The sequence below is a fragment of the Pararge aegeria genome, chromosome 10, assembly GCF_905163445.1.
Source record: "Pararge aegeria chromosome 10, ilParAegt1.1, whole genome shotgun sequence".
Lineage (NCBI taxonomy): Eukaryota > Metazoa > Arthropoda > Insecta > Lepidoptera > Nymphalidae > Pararge > Pararge aegeria.
The window spans coordinates 12,616,739-12,631,223 of record NC_053189.1 but is presented as its reverse complement, the minus strand read 5'-3'; the positions used below and the strand labels follow the sequence as shown (position 1 = coordinate 12,631,223).

Sequence of the window (14,485 nt, the reverse complement as noted above, 5' to 3'; positions counted from 1 at the left end):
TCATAAAATTTTTAAGATACTAACTGATTATTATATAACCATCGTGGGAAGATATAAACGTAATTAATGTACAACGAATGCCCTCTTTACATGAAACCTTCGAATTGGTTACCGAGAAATCGATTCACGAGATATCCGAATACGAGGCCAATAGCCGCGAGTCGTGAAAATTCGATCACGTGTAGGGTTGCCAATTACAAAAATAACAACCTTAAAGCAGGAACGCTTTAGTTGCCAAAACCGCAGCACAGCTATTCGAGATAAATATGTAAATCAAAAAATTCTCCGATCTCTTTTTTTTTGTTGGTGCCAGCCCTGTCCACATTATCCTGGCATTGCGGTTATGTATCGAAAGACTTCATTGCATGCGTCGAACTCTTAATGTATAGGTTTGCTCACATGCTGGGCTCAATTTTATTTCGCTTCGAAAATGCTTCGGAACTTGCGTAACGGGTTGAGGGCCAATCGGGAAGGCGTTTATAATAATGATTTATAATTAATTCTTGGAAATGTTCAAATGTATAATTTACCTGTAGGTACAGGTACGCTTTTTGGAACAGCCTTTACTGTAGGTATTCTTGGTTATTATACCTACGTGTTTTATACTCTGTTTAAAAACGTGATATTAAATCACGAAAATAAACCTTTACTTTGAACATGCTGTCTATTATTATTGACATCTTATTCAGATCCAAATGTAGCTCGATGTGTAGGTACGTACAGAGATTTATTCCTTCAAACTGTCAAAATATAACTAAATATGACCACAAATCTGCTAACATATATTAAAATTGATTCAATTATATAATAGTAGATATATACCTCCCTCATAGATAGGTTACGTTATTAGTTATATGATTTTACCGAGTAAAAATAAAACGTGTCAAATCAAACTTCATAAAGGAGCCCACTCGAGTAACATATCGCTTTTAAAATTGATACAAAAATAAAAGCATTTCGGAGCGAGCCTGCGGACCGCTTCTCACAGTGTAAAAGGGTTGCCAACCGATTTAATGGCTTAATTATCTCAAGTACTCAGATCGTGGCAGCTTTTAAAGCCACGGTGCTTGTAGGGCTTTATCTATGCTCTTTATTGAATAACAGTTCAAGTGAAGTCTTAGGAGTGGACGATTTATTTAATTTTACGAGATACGCTGGCGTGAAAATCACTATAGGTTGCAATTACCTCATCTAGGCAATAACGTCTTCGATAAAGTTACCTATTACCACAGAACACGAGATAATACTTATAAATATATATATATATATATATATATATATATATATATATACTAGTATTAGTACTGACAAAATCCTTAATTAGAAGATTAAGCTAACCTAGAATATATTTATTTATCTATATGCTTTTAGATATATATGTTCAATTATGATTTACTAGATCCGACTTCTTTTTCTACTTAGAAAATCATCAAACTTGCGCAAACATAGATCGGTCATGCGGACTAAGAGGACATTCTTGTTGCATTCAATAATAGATAGACTTCACAGCAATAGTATATTTTACTGAATAATACCTAAGTAACCCTGCAACTACGTTAATACACTCATAACACAAAATACAGTGATCCTACATCATATTACGTAGATAGGTATATGATGTAGAGTCTGCTTTGTTCTGCTTGCTATTTGTTGAGAAATCGCTAAGAATAATTTTATTAATAGTGACTACTACACTATCGATCAAATTATTCTTAGGGGTCAGTCTGTATTTTGTTTTATTATTAATGCATCTTTTTTTTTTTGCTTGCTATTTGTAGGGAAATCACTAACAATAATTTTATTAATAGTGTAGTAGAGTCACTATTAATTAAATTATTCTAACCTTTTTCACTACTAATAGAAAGCAAAACAAACAGGATGTATTAATAGTAACGCAGAGGTTCATAATAACCAATGAAAATTAAAGCTGTCCTTTATTGAAGGATGAATGCATAATAAATAATGAAGAATAATTTACCTAGATCACAGGGGAAATAAATGAAAGATACAACAAAACAGTTTCGCTAGAGTATCAAATGTAATGGCTAGAGTGTCAAAGACGCTTAAATACGCTATGTATTTTTGCGTCTTTCACACAAATATAGAACCGAGATTAGATTATACATAGGACTTTAATATTATATTGCGGACAAGTGGAGTTAAAAAAAAAAATAATAGTCACCAATTTTTTTCGTTGACGACCTATTTTACAAAAATCGAATTACAGTCGAATCGAAGTACAGAAATGCAGTCTTATATACGTACCAATTTGTAGTGAGACTACTTACATTTATTTGCACGGTACATTGATTTCTCTTTCCTTATCCGTAATTTAAGAGAAGTTGGAACTTGAGTGCAACCTTTTTAATAATTAACAAAATTTCTTTGTACCGGAGTAGTGGTTAATTGAGTGACGCTAATTGACTGAGCCGTAAAAGCCTCCGGGGGCACCGTAAATAGAACCTTTTCCTTCGTTTATGTATTGTGAATGTTTTATATGGGATTAAATAAATCTTGTTATATAGACCTATATAACATACATTTTGATAAAATAAAAAAATAGGCCGTATACCCTCTAATTTTATAATAACATATTTTTTACATTATACCTGTATTGTAAACGTATATAGGTATATTTAAAGGATTTGCGAAGCGGGATATTCTATTATTATTTTTTATCTAAAATAATAACTAAGCGAAGTTGTAAATTAGCTACTTTTTACAAGCGTTTTTACGCACAAGTGTAAAACCTGTACTGTTAATAAGAAAACATAGAGTTTTTAGCAAAAGGTACATGCACTTAGCAAAATCGACTATCATTTTTTAATCCTCCTTCGGATTTTCACGTCTCACAAAAAAAACACTTCCGTATTTTAAGGACTATCGGAGCCGCAAACGTACAAAAAAAACCTTTTATCACGCCACATGTGCCTAATTAAGTCCAACGCTACAGAGCCAATTTGCGCCTTGTAAATTTTTCTCAAAATCCCGCGTATGCCACAACAGCAATAAACTTGACAGAAATGACTTCATTAAGCATCATTCGTGGCTAGCAAAAAAGGGGCCGTGAAAGCCCTTAATAGGTATATAATGACGCCGAATATTTCCGTATACCACAAATCTTTGGAGTTGGTACATCATCTGCGTATCGGGTTCCGGAGTCGTGTTGCAAGGGTAACGCCCTTCGAGTCATTCGTTTCACCGTATATTTTTAAACTACCTCCCATATTGAGTCTTGACAATAAAAACCATCGGCAGATGTTAAAATTAAATAGAAATTTTACCTCGAGAATATTAACCTAGCTCTAGGTTTTAAATAAACAGGTGTCTTATTGTGAATTAGTCTGTCGAATGAAAATTAATATAAGTTTTATTATAAAAAAAAATTAAAATAAAAGTTTTGTGATTTGTCATGCGTTAATATACCGAACTAAAATCTGGCTCCGGATGGACAAAAAGTAATCAGATTCACGTGTTCAGATATCTCAATAAAATTATTACCATTCAATTCATAAAGTCCATCCACCACTCGAACTTTATTATAGTTCAATAGTTAGACACGATAAATCACGTGATCCAGACACAAATAAAATAGATTTCCAAACGTTGGCTTTCGATATTACCACAATCGTGTAATAAAAGGGAAAGATAACTTACTTTTGTAATAAATAAGAAATAAATTGCAAGTCAGCCCATTCCTAAGTTATTCCACTTGAAAAGTAAAAAGAACGCCAACACTTCCACGGAAATCGACGTAAGTCGTTCCCAAGATTCTCTTCGAACAAGTGTCAGGCCCAACCCGTTTTGCAACACGTGTCGCAAACAAAAGAAACTTGTCCAACTTCCCCCTTCTCCCCGTCGAGCGACAAAAGGATTGCGCAAGTTATATTAGTCGTAAAGAATTTTGGACTAAGATCTATAGCCTGTAAACCGTCCGTAATTTTCAATGCTCCCGCAATCGCTGGGGACATTCGCAACAACTGTTGTTTGCTTCAATGTTTTAATTGTTCCTAATTCGTAAAACTTTCCATGTGATTTACGACTGTTGTTACAGAATCGGCCGCTTTTGATTACGAGTGTTTTTTTTTTAAACATGTGGCCGGAGAAAGAAGGCCGCTCGGGAAGTGGTTATTTACACTTGCGGGATCGTTAAGACGTTAATGACAAAACAATATCTATGGATTTTTAAACCGCTGTTATTTACCCGTAAAAAGCTTTATTCGAACACACGGCTTGCTGCTTCACTTTTTATGAAAAATCAAAATGAAGAAGATGAATCTTATTTCAGGCAAAACAGAAAAATACGGAGTATCATAAAAGGACATAACAGATTCTAAGCATTTAAAGCCAGTCTTATTGCAACCTGGGCGAGCTTAGACTATATCCTTGCTCTATCTTTGTTGTTCCGTTTTTCACCCTTACAGACTTTAAAGTAAATCAAGAACTTAACAGTCGTTATTAAACTGATTTAATCAGCATTATTGCTCGTTGAAACAATTCCCGTAATAAACTATGTTAAGTAGGTAGTATTCAATTGGCCGGTTTAATTAGACGAATTAAGATAAAATAGTGCGCATTCTGTGCCGATTGCGCAGAGGGACACGCGCTTTCAGTTTAATGTGTGTTCTAAAACTACAGCTAGCTGGCTAAGCACCGATTATCTCCAGTCAAATAAATTGCTTAAAGAAGGTAATTGCTATCAAGATTGTTTACCAAATGACGGCCGATTGGCGCAGTTTGCAGCGACCCTGCTTTCTGAGCCCAAGGACGTGGGTTCGATTCCCACTACTGGCAAATGTTTGTGTGATGAGCATGGATGTTTTTCAGTGTCCGGGTGTTTATGTGTATATTCTATGTATTTATGTATATTATTCATAAAAATATTCATCTGTCATCTTAGTACCCGTAACACAAGCTACGCTTACTTTTGGCTAGATGGCGATGTGTGTATTGTCGTAGTATATATATTTATTTATTTAAAAGCCAAATTAAGGGCACCTGTTCAGCTAGCTAAGAAAAATTGCTAACTTATGATGACTATTTGACTCAGTAGTAAGTTAGCAGTAGTTTAGCTTAGTATGACTGTATGAATAAAAGCTAAACAGCTAGTAAGAAGAAAAAGGTTTATTTTTTTGTTCTAAATAATTTGAGCTTTCCATTTAGACTTGTGAATGTAATTTTTGTCAACATGGTCATTAGTTTAAAAGAAATTACTTACAAAACGAAAAACATTAATGCCATCCTGAACACGTTCTGATAAGTTTCTGTAAATCCACAACTATAAATTAGTACTGAGACTACGTAAAATTTTGTCTTTGAATGTGTTTATGATTATTAAATAAATGAATTAGTTTGCTGAAATATGCGATCGCTTGATAAGAAAAAACATAGTCCCAATAATGGAGAGGCAATTAAAAAATAAAGCAAAATTTATTTATTTCCTAGTTTATAAGCACCTTTGAAACATCAAGTCAGTCTGTTTTTAGTGACTCTACCACCGATAGAGTCCAGCACCACCACCGGTAGTAATTGTTTCTTAGTATACCCGATGAGCGTAATTTGTAATAATCGACGAAGCGATCACTTTTCCAAATTTCGCTTATTACACATTCAAGTCGACCAGACTTCCTGGACAATTCAAAGCAAATTGGTAATTTGAATCGAAAATTACAAGATTGTATGAAAATGTTTGGGCGCAACGGGACAGGGCTGGGTGCGATCAGGTTTATGTAGAACAGCAGTGTTTTACATATCAAGCTAAACATGTATACGTACAGACGCTACCTGGGTGGTCCGGAATCGAACTCGGCGATTACAGACTATATAACGTTCATATAATCGCCGCGCCTCTTTTTTCTTCTATAGATAGGTAGGTTTATAAGGCTTATACAGGATGAATGTTTTTTAATAGCCAAACGGCAATTTAGTGTTATGTTTTTTGTACTTTTAATTTGTGCTATAAACTACTGCACTCTGCTATGTTGTTTTCACTACAGACGTAATACTATAAAACCCATTATATTGCCTATTTCATTTCTAGTCTTTGTGCCTAACGGAGTAATTTCTCGTCCATTACTAAATGGATTATGGTAATTCTCATCACCCTCAGCCAATTAATGTCTCACTGTTGAGCGCTACACTTTTTTAACTCTTTTAACTAACGTCCGACTATAAATGAAGCTGCTTAATGCTAAATCTAGATGCTAGTTTTGAAGAGTAATGCATTGATAGGAGGAAAAATGATTTCAAACGGAATAGAAAATAATAACATTATCTTATTGGCGAGCCTATTTTAAATAACGTTACTTAGCAGATTTTGTTAAGTCACATAATTCGCAAAAGTATAATCCACCTGTATAAACAAAGCAATTAATAATAAATTAAACTTCACTTGAATTTACAGTACCGATATGCAGTGTAATTAAAGAAGGTTTTCGGTACAGCCAGAAAAAACCTTATTCCTAGTTGCCATTTAAAATATTCCTAGTTTTTATCGAAATTAAATAATTTCTTATAAGAATCCAAAATAGCACCTCTCAAGGTGCACGTGAATTCATTCATCAAAACCCATCTTGATCAACAACTTCTTCACAAACATTGTAGCCATATGAGGTTATGTTATAAAAACTCGGGACATCTTAATGCAACAGTCCAGTGTAGGTGCCTACTTTTTTTTACAATAGATTTTCCAAGATGCGAGTAAAACTCCAAAATAGCATCTTTAAAGGTGCAAGTCAGTTTATTGATCAAAACCCATCTTGATAATTCAACAACTTCTTCACAAACATTGCAGCCATATGAGGTTATGTTATAAAAACTCGGTACATCAGAATGCAACTGACTTGTGTATGGATCTACCTACATTTTAATTACAATAGATTTTCCAAGATGCGAGTAAAACTTCGTTATCTACTCAGCGGAGTTCCAATCAGTCCACTAGATGTGTATCGACTTAAGAGGCTGCTTGTTATCTCAAAAACACATTATGAATAATGCATTAGTGCTCGATGCCGCATACTCGAGTACACTTAAATTGGCAAAGTATAATTGACTCAAAGTATGAAAATGAAACAGAGGAGTGGAAGGCTTATAAGGATAGATATTTCGACTTTTTGTGTGATCTGTACACAGTTTTTATAAAGGAGCCATTTTTAAACAATCGTATTGAACTGTGGATTGAGAGAGGGCTAAGTAAACGTACGATGACTATTAAAGTTTCCATAAGTGCTGTATTTATTAATTGCTGGTTTAATGTCAGTATTTATATGTTTCGTAACATATTGGTGGAAAATATATTTATTAAATTATTGAATCAAATGTATACCTTAAAATTAAGTAACTAATTTTAAATTCTATTAGCGTATATAAATTTGCAAACAACAAGAAACATGTATGCATTAAGAGATCTTATCGCTACATTTTTAATGAATTGATTTAAGTTTAGGGTGATATAAATCAGACGGCGTCTTTGTTTCATTTGTACCTATTTACTAAGTAAGTATATAAGGAAATTTTGACGAATTCCGCTAACCAAAAAAAAAGTGTTGGTCTGTATGATTTTAGTGCAAATGGTGTTGCGAAAAAATAACTTAGTTACAGGTACCTTCCTATATAGCAGGGATTTTAGGAAGAATCTTTATATTTTGCTAATTTATCCCTATGCTGTCCTTTCGATCCTTTCGTTAGCTGAGTTTCCGCAGCGATTCGCAACAGATTATTCAAGTTCTCATACGTACCTACGCACACTGGTTCTAAAGCATGCAGCTGGCTGTCCTAGCCAAGCGGATTTAAGATAGACTTGAATTACCATGCAGAGATGCAATCGAGACTGTCTGACGAGATATCAAGACATAGCTATTTAAGGACCGAATGTTGCCAGAGTCTGCAAAGCGGCGGGATGCTATAAATATCTATAGAAATCTGAGAATATTTAATATAGATTATTATTTGTTTATCTACATGCTAGGAGGTTTGGTAAAATAATCTAATATTAGGCAGATAAATTTTATAACAGTGCCAATCTGAAGAAAATTGGCCGTCTAAAAATAACGCAATCCTTTTAAATGGAAACATTAGTGTATGGAACCGCATCAGAACAGTTTTAAGTACGTTAGCTAAGTTTAGTGTAGCAATTGTATACCACCGTAGTAGCAATCTTTTACGAAGAAATATAATAGGTAAATAGGTACCAGTTATATTCTCGCCATATTAACGTTCTTGAAAATTTTGCAAAATAAATTATGTAAAGAAGATTAATCGATCTTTGAAGGTTATATGTTGTAGATAAGTTATTAAAATAATTGCGTAGGAAGGTAGTATGTATATGAGTGATATGCGACAGCATACTTTCAAGGCATTTAATCGAGAAAATTATAATTTGTGTCCATTAAAACCTTTATTATGCTCTTTTAACCAAGCCTCCGACTATAAATGATGCTGACATTCTTAATGCTAATTGCTGATTGGTGAAGATTGATGTATTGATAGGAGGAGCAACTTAAGTAAAATGGAATAGGTAGTATAGAAAAGATTAAAATTTGCTAATATATTTTTTATATGCTACAGAGCAGAAAGTTGTTATACAATACCAAACTATATAGATAGATACCTGGCTACGTTTTTGTTTCATTATGTTTCAGTCCGATTAAACATTCGAGAGCAAGTAAGTATTTTATATGATATATTAACGCTTTATAGATTAACGCAGATATAATTATTTATTAAATTTCATAAATTCTGGTTTTATGCTAACCATATGTCATCGATTTTAATTCGTTCAATGGTTGATTTGTGCCATAATAACCAATTATCTGTAGATACTTTCATATTATATGAAGGCATATTATTTATATCTACTGATATTATAAACTCGAAAGTGTGTCTGTTTTTTATATGTTTGCTTGATACCTATGTTTGGCCCAATCTAGTCGAAATTTATGACAAAAAGACATTCCAAAAAGGCTTTAAAAAAGTAGCATTCTTTTCCTATGCACGGCTTCACAGATAAACCAGATTTTTTTTTAATTTTGCATGGTTTGCACGAGATATTATAGGATACTTTTTATCCTGGGTAATGTAACAGTTTCCGCGGTACTCCAAAAAAAAAAGCAAACAACGTCAAGGGCAAACCCTAGTTATTTACAATGTATAGTGTGATCAGGCGATTGCTACGTCTAACGGATAGACTATACTTCATTCATATTTCAGTGATATAAGTACTTAATATAATATGAAGTAAGTATCTAGTAGCTACTACACTCAAAAATGCACCCCAAAACAATATATGAACCCTTTTGTCATCGTTTTTCAGTATATTGGTTCCATATTGGCCCATAGATCAGGAACGAATGCAATAAAAATCGGACATCCCTCCGGGATTAGGTTAAACCTTGACGTATGTGGCGTGGAACAGCCTCAGACTTTTCCTTTGTAGGGGGATAGTCAAACGAGTAATTTAAAAATAAATTTTGAGGGACATTAAGACAGCGGATGGGCAGTTAAGCTCTCTAGAAGTGCACAATGTTTAGAGGACTTTCTATGACAATAAATATGATAAATACATGCTTCAATTTCAATGACTATCCACTTGACAGATATATTATGCTTCTAGATATTTGATTTACAAGGTCTTAATGCATCAAATAAATTGAATAACGAATGTATTACAGAAACTGATGATATAATTCATTTCTGAAATGAACGAGGGGGCGCGATATTACTTTATTTCGAGGATAATGCATACATTTTCATTCACGCAAATAATTTTAACAAAACCGAAATTGTGAAACGTACTAACAAGATGCAGCTGTTGCGATCTCTCAACGGAGACCATTTTGAAAAACTCGTTAGGGTTTTCGAAAATAGAATATAAAATGTGTCACTCCTTCCCCAATAAATCAGCCATGATTAACGTACGAAGCGCTTCGTGTGACGGGGCAGTACCTCATTGGGTGGCGTGGTCGCCATATTGCTCAGAGCTTGTAGCTGTCAAAGTTTGAAATATTGCAGTTTGCTTTTCTACGTTCGGATTAGTCTCTGTCTTGTCTTAAAATAACGACCTGAATGCGAATCATGATATAGCAACGAATCCCAAGTGACAATAACTATGGGCCTATTGTGTCGAAAAACATGAACTGGTCGGTATTTATCCAAAAACCTTGCTTTGACTTCACGGATAAAGTGATAAATTGATCATTTGTTCTGGAGGTGTAAAATTATATCGCTACACTGGCTGCAGAGAAGTGAATTTTTTGATTTATATTTTGACGTAAAAGCCAAAACATCCTATTCTTTTGTAATTGAAAATTTATAATAACCATAAAAGTGTCAGATTCGAATGATCATATGATTTAAGGCTGTATTTTTACGATTTCGGACACACATTTGATTTTTATACATACCTGCTTATTTTGTTATCACGATTCCAATAAGGATGCCTAACTTGAAGTAGGTACAGCAAAGTAAATAAATAACATAAGTACTTAAAAGCTTCCAAGAGCGTGGTTTATGAAAATAGCAAAGCATACCTTCGATTCTTAGATGAAAAACATTGTCTTTACGTAGTCCGCAAACCGCTAAACTTTATCGGTGCGGTAACAACTTTGATTGCAGACCGCAAAGTAGGCGGGCGACTCTACCTCCGTCCACGTACCCATCGGCCATACAAATCATACACTAACTCCCGGCAATTTGACCCTTATGTTAAGACATTAAGGATCATTATTTTCCATAAACGGAAATAGTACGTGAGACGTCCGTACTACTAAAGTGTCCGATTAACTGAACCAACAATTTGCGATTTAACCTATGTAGGTACATGAAAGGGAATCATAACATTCCGATAGCCATCTCACTTGATTTTATGATATTAAGGTAGTGGCAGCAAAACCGAGCATGAGATCTATGGAATTTAAAAATTAAGTAGGTCGGATATTGGACACAAACCTACCCTTTATTTTACTTTTCAGTATTTACTATTATTATTTATCGTACCTCTTTCTGTTGGACATTCAAATTATACAGCGCAGTTTTTATTTTTTTTATTTTTCCTATTTAAGCTTAACGGAATTAAAATTGCGTCCCACTTCTCTCAAATTGCGCGTAAAAGCTTATTCTTCTCTTTTAAGGCAGAGAAGGCTCCGGTATTGGGGCATTTATTAACTCAAGATAATGATAACTGAAAATGCATGAACAATCGCACCATAATCATATTAATTAGTAACGCGCCTTTTTCTTTAAAAATTGATTCATTCTTAGCAATGCCAGAAAACACGGTAAAGACGACAAATAGAAGTCTAGATTACTACTCGTTGACATTTCCGTCAAAATATATTTAAAACGTATGTTGATTATGCTACTATTTTAATATAACAATACGTATTAATTTATTAAGAGTCAGAGATATTGACATGACAGACAGACACTTTTAAGTAATTTTTTTGCTATGAATTTCTTATACCAAAGTAGAAATGGGCTACAAAAAGTACATGCCGCTTTTCTAAATAACTAAATATTTGAGTATGCAGAAAAGCCCAGGACGGACCCATACAAAATGGGAATTTTATGAAAGTAATTTAATCTATGTTAAACATTTCGAATACCTATAAAGTTTTCGAAGTTAACTTACTAGATCGTGACTGTGCTTGCTAACCGTACGCTAAGTCGAATATAATAAAATATCAGTAGAAATAATACCGGCGAGTCGCGGCTTGCATTGCTCCGTGGCTCATTATATTGATAGCCTTTTATATGAAATTGCTGCAAAAAGACTGTTGACACAAGCCAATTATATTAGCACTGCGGTTTGCTTGTGAATACGGGCAATTTAACTTGCAATAAAAAATATGCGTACTGAAATGCTTTATCGCTAACATTTGCTGTTGCCATTAACGACACATTTTGTACAGAGAGTATACAAAGTACAGTACAGGTGCAAATATCGACAGATTCTTCAGTAGGTAGGTATGAAGAATTTCGTAATTAGGGCAGGAAAATGTAGGTAGGTAAAGATAGCTATTTTACGTTACGCACCTTTTATGAATCAAGATAAATTAAGTTAGTAGAATTTATAAATGTTATTTACGAGTAAGTTGGTATACCTGTTTTCATAATAGAGTGACCTGGCGCCATATCACACGGAAGGTGATAGCGTTTAACCACATTTGAGTAGGTACTTATTCGTTTGGATGTACATGTGTTTGGAAAGTATACATTGCGGTGCCATATTGTCATTATTCATGATTATTTATTATTTATTCTAAACAGCAAGTAGTCAAATTACGTCTTAAACTACGAGCTCAAGGTCAACTCCAAATATAAATTTTTGTAGGTTATATTTATAAAAGCATCTTAACGAGGGGCGCATACAATTCAATGTTATACTCATACTTAGATGTTGTGTTTGTTGTGTTGCGTTATGATGCCGTGGTTGCGACAGAACAATGAATAAGAATTCCGCGTCTCGGAACTAGCACGAATAATAGGAAACAGATAACTACCGAATAGGTACTCGCTCAAACGAGGAGACGTATTGTTTTAATTTATTATGTTACTACTAGTTGTTGCCAGCATTACGGTTTTTTACAAATCCCGTGGGAACCGTTTGTTTCCCAAATATAATAATCTTATCAAATTAGTGTATTGTCATCGGTCATCGATAAATCTACAAATTTTAAACCAAATCAGACCGTTTGAAGAGAATCAAACTCAAGTTCAAAGGAGTCGGTTACAAACATAAAAACATACAAACACACATACAGGATATTAATCGTGTAAGAAATAGCTTGTATACTCTCTGTCCAGTCAACTAATGCTATGCCAAAAATCAAGTCAATGGGTTGCTTTGCTATGGCGTAAAGTAAGCACAAACAAAACAAAACAAACACACTTTTATTTATACACAAACACTTACACGCGAATTTATAATATTAGTAAAGATGTTAAATATCTATCACGAATTATGAAATTTATATAAAACAAGAAGTAGTCAACTCATACCGCACTGGGCCAGCGTGGTGGACTACAGGCTACGGCCTTAACCCCTTAATACCTTCTCATTGTGGGAGGAGGACCGTGCCAAGTAGAGGGTGGTTAATGGGTTGATATGATGATGATGATATAAAACCAGTATTCGTTTGATAATTAAAAACAGGTAAAAGTTAATGGAACCTTAATATAAAATTCATGTAAATAAAGTAAGTCGGCACTTTAATAGATTGAACTAACCACATTACGTATTCCAAAACTTAAATCTTAAAAGCCGCTGAAAATTTTAAAGGACTGTATTCATAGGAAAGGAAATCTTATTTAGAGCTTCAGTAACGGTCGGATGCAGGCTTAAAGTTTTGTAAAGAAAGCGCAGTTTTCAGGACTCAAATCTTGTGACATTAAGAGATGAATGCAATGGTAAAAGTTTTAAAGTTTTGTTCACATTATTTTAGCGACTCAGTAAATAATACTGTAAAAATACTTTTTTTCATCACAGAAACATTGTGGAAAAAGTCCAGTCTAAATTGGTCCCTAGAAAATTCCGAGTCACTCCTACTTTGTGGGTCCTACTTTAAAGGTGCCGGAGAAGATAGATATGCCGGAAGCATGCCGGAAGGGAATTCCACGCCTTAGCAGTTCGTGTTAGAAACGAGAAAGGTAAACGCTTCGATTGCTTATCTTATTTAAAGATCTCTACATTTTCTCATAAGAAAAAACTGGATTTACTATCATCGTTGTCACTTAAACGTTCCCTACAGTAGTTTGTAGGCATTTTAAAAGATCTTGTTGTCCCCAGCCTTGAGGAAAATATTATGTGTAACAATATGTTGCTCGAGCTTTACTGTACTACCTACGCAGCTATCTGTTTATAAATTGTTTTGCGAATTTGTCTTTATTAATGAAACGGTTAATGCATACAGATCCCATTACTTACGTAGTAGGTACCTAAGTGTGCAAGATAAATGATCTTAAGTACTGTGTGCATAATGCTTAAAGTTTCGTTGAAACAGGGATTGCGCGGAGATTTTGTCTGCATTCGAAATAAATATTCTAGATTTGCAAGCTGAATACGTTGTTGAGACATCGCTGTCTAGTCTAAGATTTGCTTCAAAAGATTTGCTTCTATTACTGTATTTAATGATACAGCTTAAAAACAGTTACTACCTTCATTTCCACACTACATAAAAATACCTAGACCCATGTACCAATATATTTTTTACATAAACACATTATTTATGTCAGCTTTCGAGAATGTTTGATATAAGTAACTCATTCCGTACATATTGGTAAAATTCGATGATTTATATGTACTTATAAGAAAAACATAAAAAAGAAAATGGTTACTTTATGACGAAGTGAACGTCCGCAATCGGCCGTCACGCTGGAACAACCAATAAAACGTTCCCTCGAAACCTGTGTCAATAAAGATAAAGGAAAACTAATACAAACAGGAATAGATACGTGATAAGAAAACATTTATTCCCTATGTTTAATGCAT

The 14,485-nt window shown here is 34.0% G+C and overlaps 1 protein-coding gene across 2 annotated transcripts in view; it reads right to left on the bottom strand.

Moving 5' to 3' along the window:
• LOC120626850 (homeotic protein ultrabithorax) overlaps positions 1-14,485 on the bottom strand; it is a 194,561-nt gene that overhangs the window by 44,800 nt on the left and 135,276 nt on the right. The gene's annotated exons all lie outside the window — the stretch shown is intronic.